The 6,208-nt window shown below is 45.0% G+C and overlaps 1 protein-coding gene across 1 annotated transcript in view; it reads left to right on the top strand.

Moving 5' to 3' along the window:
* The first annotated feature begins 5,997 nt into the window (after positions 1 to 5,997).
* The window catches only part of LOC125041430 (transmembrane 7 superfamily member 3-like), an 11,893-nt gene continuing 11,682 nt past the window's right edge, over positions 5,998 to 6,208 (top strand). Inside the window, exon 1 of the mRNA XM_047636387.1 lies at positions 5,998 to 6,208. This exon is cut by the window's right edge and continues 192 nt beyond it. The gene's annotated coding sequence lies outside the window, so the exon portion shown is untranslated.

Here is a 6,208-nt window from a genome sequence, read left to right as displayed (position 1 = left end):
CTCTCTTCTCCCCGTCCTCTCTCTCTTTTCTCTTCTTGTTTCCTCTCCTCTCTCTCTCTCTTCTCCTCTCTCTCTCTCGTCTCCTCTCCCTCTCTCTCTTTTTGTTTTTGTTTTCTCTCTCTCTCTCCTCATCCTTTTCCCTCCTTCCTTCTCTCTTTTCCCCTCTCTCTCTTTTTTTCTTCTTCCTCCCCCTCACTCTCTTTGTTTCTGCCCCAAACCCCTCTCTCTTTGTTCCTCTCTCTCCCATCTCTTTTTTTTTTTCTTTTCTCATCTTCTCTCTTGTTTTCTCTCTTCTCTCCCCCTCTCAGTTTCTCTCCCCTCTCATCTATCTTCACTCTCTCTCTCTCTCTCCCCCCTCCCTCTCCCCTTTTCCCTCTCCCTCTCCTCTCCCTCTCTCTCTTTCTTTCTCTCTCTCTCTTCTCATCTCTCTCTCTCTTCAACTCTCTCTCTCTCTCTCTCTCTCCTTTCTCTCGTCTTTCTCTCCTCTCTCTCTCTTTCCTCTCTTCTCTCTCACTCTCAATCCCTCTCATCTTCGGGCTCTTCAGCTCCTTCCTTCATCCGTTCTCCTCATCTTTTTCTCCTCTCCATCTCTCTCTTTATTCTCTCTTTAATCTTTTGTTTCTCTCTCTCTCTCTCTTATTGTTTCTCTCTCGCTTCTCTCTCTTTTTTTCCTTCTTCTTCTCTTTTTTCCTCCTTTTTTTTTTCTCTCTCTTCATCTTTTTTTCTCCCCTCTCTTTTTCTCTTGTTTCTCCCCCTTTCTCTGTCTGCCCTTTCCTTAGCACAAACTTTTCGCGCTGATGGATTTCAGTTGCCGTCCAAAATTTTGCCCATTTCTCAAGTCAGGGCGATCCTTAACTTCGCGGGAGGGCTTCATGTGGGGTTGCGGGGGACGGGACGTTACATGGCTTGTGTTTTCGTTGGTGCGAGTGTGACCTACCGCCGTCGGCCCCGTGAGGTGATGGATGATGATAACATGTTAATTTAGAGAGTTTGGTTTTCCCCGGGTGAGTTTATATGGGGAGTTGCCAGCAGTTTTGGGGTTTTCAGCAATTTCGGGGGTTTCTGGAAACAGGTGTAAGGGTGCAACATTACGATTAGGGAAGTAAATGGACCCAAAAACACTCCCTTTGGGGGAAAAAAAGCCGTTAGCACTATTTAAGGAGATCTTCCTCGCAATTGATCTTCAGTCTGGTTCAGCAAGACACCATCAATGCCAAAGGCTTTCAGTTTGGAAATAATCCTTTTATGTCATCCTCTGTCGAAGGCACCACCTATCCGACGTGGTTGGGCGGTTTCTTGGGCACACAAGTTTTTGTTCCAATTCGGTGGCTAGTTTGAGCGACAGATCGCATGCTGATCTCTTCGGTCTGAGGCCAAACTGCTCGCTGCTAACTAGTTGGTTGCGGTGAAAGATAAACTTGTCATTCTGTTCCCCAAAGGAAATTTTTGAAAATTTGTTTCCCAAAGGGGGCGGGGAAGGGGACCGAGATTTGGGCCTGCCTTTCCGGGGGTGCTGCCCTTTTCTTCCCTTTTTCCCGCCACAATCCAAGCCAGTTTCCAGATAGCAGGCCACTTTCGCTTTTGGAAGCAATCACGAGACAGGATTTTGATTTTGGTTTGATTCAAAATGATCTGCCGCGTCAACAGCTAAGGTCATAGCGGGGGAACGGGGAGACAGGACTCTGTTTTGGTTTTACTCTGACTCAGCGGGTTGGGAAGCTTTTCACTGAAAATTTTGTGGGCCCCCCCTTCATGGCCCGTTTCTGAACCGGTTTCGTTCTCAAAATTTCAACAGGGTGTTGGTTTAACTTGTTTTGTGTGGATGGATTCTTTTGAAAACGATTCCTTGCTCGACCTTTTCCCTCGGCTGCAAGTCTACAGGCGTGTCCAAACCAAGATGGTAAAGTTGGGGTTTTAAATTTTTTTAAAGTCTGAGTATAATTTGTTCCGTTCTTGCAGTGTCAGTAGTGTTTTAGTGAGTGCGACATCTCCCGTGAGAATGTCACCACACACGTTTTCACATCGCGAAGCTTTACCAGCAACCCTTGTTCCAGCGCCAAAGGGTCCTTTGCTTGAGCCTCCCCGCGAGTGGTCTTCAGGTTAACCATACTGGGTATGGCGTAGCGATCGGAAGAGCCCACTGCGCCTGTACTGTGGCAGCTAAATGTGGTTTCAGCAAGAAAATACTGGTTCATGTTCCTTACTATGGGTATGCTTTTGCTGGTGTACTGATGTAATACCGAGGCATATTACATCAGGTTATTCTGTAAGAACATCGAGGTTTTTCCTGAAAAGAACAATGGGTTAAAGCACCTTGCCATTGAGGCCTTTGACTGGAAAAAGGGTTGGGTAGTGGTGAACAAACCTCAAAAATTAGCCCCAAGACCCCCGCTTTTAAACTCTCTCAAACCCCCTTTTCTCTCCTCCCTCCCTCTCCTCCCCCCCCCTTCCCTTTTAAAAACCTCTCCAACCCCCCTTTTCCCCCCTCCCCACCTCCCTCCCCTCCCCCCTCCCCCTTTCCCCCCTCCCCCCGAATCTCCCCACTCCCTCACCCCCCTCACTCATTTTCCTAACTCTCTCTCACTCTCTTCTACTTTTCTTCCCTCCTCCCCTCCCCTCTCTCTCTCTTTTTCTCTTCCCCTCTCTCTCTCTCCTCTCCTCTCTTCCCTTCCCTCCCTCCCTCCTCCCTCCCTCCCCCCTCCCTCCTCCCTCCTCCCCCCCCTCCCCCTTTATCCCCCCCTTCTTCCCCTCCTCCTACAAAGGGCCCCCCCGAACCTCCCTATGCAGCTTCGACTGTAGGACAACTCGGCAACACACCGAACCCGGGATGGTGTTTTTCTGGAGGGCCGAGGGGGAGAGCCCCCGGGACTCCCCCAACCGACGGCGGGGGGGCAAAGGAAAGAAAGCGGCCACGAAAAACCCCCCGCGTTTTACCTCGCCAACTCCCCAACGAAAACCCGACTCTCCGTGCTGTTCATAGGCGGAATTACAGCAGGACGTGGTGACCTTGGTCATGGGAGGAAGGGGGGGGTGAGACCTTTTTTTGATATTATTAGTTTAAATTTTTATTATTATTTTTATTAATTACATTATTTTAAAAAATGTGTTGTTTTTTTATTTTTATTTTTTTGTTGTTGTTTTTTATTATTGTTATTGTTTTATTTTATTTTTAAAATTTTTATAAACATTATTATTATTGTTATTTAATATTAATATATTTTTAATATTAAATTTTTATTATTATTTTTGTTTTTTATTATTATTATATGGGGATTTTAAATTTTATAATTTTTTGTTATTATATTATTAATTTATATTTTATTATTTTATTAATTATTATTATAATTTTTATTTATTTTTTATTATTATTAAATTTTTATTTTTAAGAATGAATTATGTTCTTTTTTTCTTAATTGTTGTTATTTTAAGAGTAAATTGGTTTTGTTTGTTTTTTTGGTCTTGTCCTTTTGGGTTTTTTGGGGTGGGTGATATTTCTTATTTTTCTTAAAGGGGGGAGTTATGTTCTTGTTTTTTTTTAAACATATAAGACGAGTTTTTGTTTTTTTTTTTGTTTTCTTATATATAAAAAGTAAACTATGTTTATTTTATTTTTTTTTATTATTAATAAGTAGTATTGTAGTAGTAATGCCATCTTGTTTTTATGTCATTATTTTATTATATTATTTTATTATTATTTTTTTTAGGGTTTATCATCCCTCATTATTATTATTTTTATCATTATTTTTTTGTTAAATTTTTGTTAAACATATCATTATTATATTATCATTATTTTTTAAATTTTTATTATTATATTATTATTATTTTATTATTTAAAAAAAGGGGTTTGGGCCCTTTTTTCCCTTTCATTACACAAAAAGTGTGGGGATGAGCGAGGCAAAGAGGGAAAAAAAGAAAACAAAAGGCTTTTCATAAAATGGAAAAAGAAGAGAGAGCAGAAAATAACAGGGGAAAAAAATAGAAGACCGAGAAAGAGGGGAAGGAAGAAGTAGGCGAAGGAGAAGGAATTGGTGGAAAGCGTGAAGAAGCCAACAGGAATGATAAGCCAGAGAGAAAAAAATTTTGAAAAATTTCGGTGGAGTTGAGACAGAGGGGGAAGACGGAATTTTCCATTGAGGAATAAGTTCGGTAGAGAGGAGAGAGAGGGAGAGGGGAAAGAGAGAGTGAGAGGGTTGAGAAGAGGAGGGAGGGAAAAGAGTGAGAAGAAGGAGGAGAGAAAAGGGGGAAAGGGGGAAAAAGGAGAGAGGGGAAAGAGAGAGGGAAGGGGAAAGAGAGAGGGAGGAGGGAAAGAGAGGAGAAAAGGAGGAGAGAGGGGAGAGGGAAAGAGAGAGGGAGGGGAAGAGAGAGAGAGGAGGGGAAAAGAGAGTTGGGGGGGGAAAAAGAGAGAGAAAGGGGAGACAGGAGGGGGGAAAGAGGAAAAGGGGGAAAAAAAAAGGGAAAGGGAGAGGGGGGGAAGAGAGGGAGGGGAGGGAAAAAGGGGGGAAAAAGGGAGGAGAGAGAGGGGAAGAGAGGGGGAAAACGGAGGAGAGGGGGGGGGGGCAAAAAAAGGAGAGAGAGAAGGGGGAAGGGAAGGGTGGAGAGAGAGGGGGGAGAAAGAAAAAAGGAGAAGAGGGGAAGAAAGGGGGGAAAAGGGAGGAGAAGAGCACAAAAGAGAAAGAAACAGAGAGAGAGAACAAAAGAGAGGAGAGAGAGAGAGAGGAGAGGAAAAAGAGAAAAGAAAAGAGAGAGAAATGAAGAAGAGAAAGAGAGAAGAGGAAAGAGAGAGAGCGAGAGAAGAGAGAGAGAGAGAGAAGAGAGAGAGAGAGAGGAGAGAGAGGAAAGAAAGAAGAGAGAGCCAGAGAAACGGGAGAGAGAAGAAAAGAGAAAGAGGGGAGAGAGAGAGAGGGGAGGAAGGGGAGAGAGAGAGAGAGAGAGGGGAGAGGGGAAAAAAGGAGAGAGAGAGAAGAAACAAAGAGGGGAAGAGAGAAGAAAGAAAACCCAAAGGAGACGGGTGAAGAAGAGAAAAAAGAGAAAAGGGAGAAGAACGGAGAAAAGAGAGAGAAGAGAAGAGAGAGAGAGGAAAAGAGAGAGAGAGAGGAGAGAAAAAGAGAGAGAGGGGGGGGGGGGGGGAGGGGGGGGGGGGAGAAAAGGAAGGAGGGGGGGGGAGAGAGAGAGGGGGGGGGGAGAGAAGACAGAAGAAAGGGAGAAAGAGGAAGAGAAAAAAAAATGCAGAGACGAGAGAGGAGGAGGAGAGGGGGTAGAAAGGGAGGAAAAGAGAAAGGGGAGAAAAAAGAGAAGAGAAAGAAGAGAAGAAGAAAAAGAAAGGGGAGACGACAGCCCAACAGCGGGACTGAGAAAGCAGCCGAGGGGGCCGGAGTGGCCAGGTTTCGCAAAAGGGGAACGCAGCCCGGGGCAAGGGAGCGGCCCGGGGTCGGCAGCAGAGCGGAGCCCCTCAGAAGGGTGGCGCCGGGCGTGCGAGAAAGGGCGAGCAGGCGAAAGATTTGGCGCGGGATTTTTGCTGCTCGCGAGAGGGGAAGCGTCCAAGGGAAATGATGGAAGAAAAATTTCCCTTTTAAAAAAAAGGAGAAAGACATACATATTGAAGGCGGTTCTTATCCGAAGAGCATGGCAGGCAAAAAGGCGGCGGGGAGGGGACGAGGTAGAGAATGATACCAAACATGATGAGAAAAAGCTGTAAAAAAATTGTGAATAGGGAAAGGGGGAAAAAGTAAAAAAATGTTTTGGCGTCCGGACGAGGGTCGAGGTGTAAGACAAGGGCCAGGAGCAGGGCTGAGTTAGGGTGCGGAAAGGATCGTATACTCAGCCAATTTCAAGGTAGATTGGGTAAAAAATTCTCAGGGTTTGGGTTCCCCGTAAGGATAGATTTATAATGGCCTTTGCCTCGATAAGAGTAATGGAAGATGTGGAAAGTTGTTGGTTTTTTTTAAATATAAAAGCCAGTAGAGTATCGGATGTGATATAATGCCACTGTGGTTTATAAAGAGAAAAAGAAAATTGACGTTCATTACCTTGAGAACGTACTGAAGCTTGGCTGTGGCAGAATCTCTCTGCGTAGAAATCTCGGATACGTAAAATAACCTTTTTTTCCCCTTTGGGTGTGCCTACAGAGCCGGTGCCGGGGGGATACTACCCGACGACCAGTGGGGAGCGCCCCCCCCACCTCCCCCAGCCGTTCCTGGTGGTGGAGCCC

Source organism: Penaeus chinensis, chromosome 30 (genome assembly GCF_019202785.1).
Source record: "Penaeus chinensis breed Huanghai No. 1 chromosome 30, ASM1920278v2, whole genome shotgun sequence".
Lineage (NCBI taxonomy): Eukaryota > Metazoa > Arthropoda > Malacostraca > Decapoda > Penaeidae > Penaeus > Penaeus chinensis.
The sequence above is the reverse complement of the archived record's forward strand: the minus strand, read 5'-3'. Positions and strand labels throughout refer to the sequence as shown.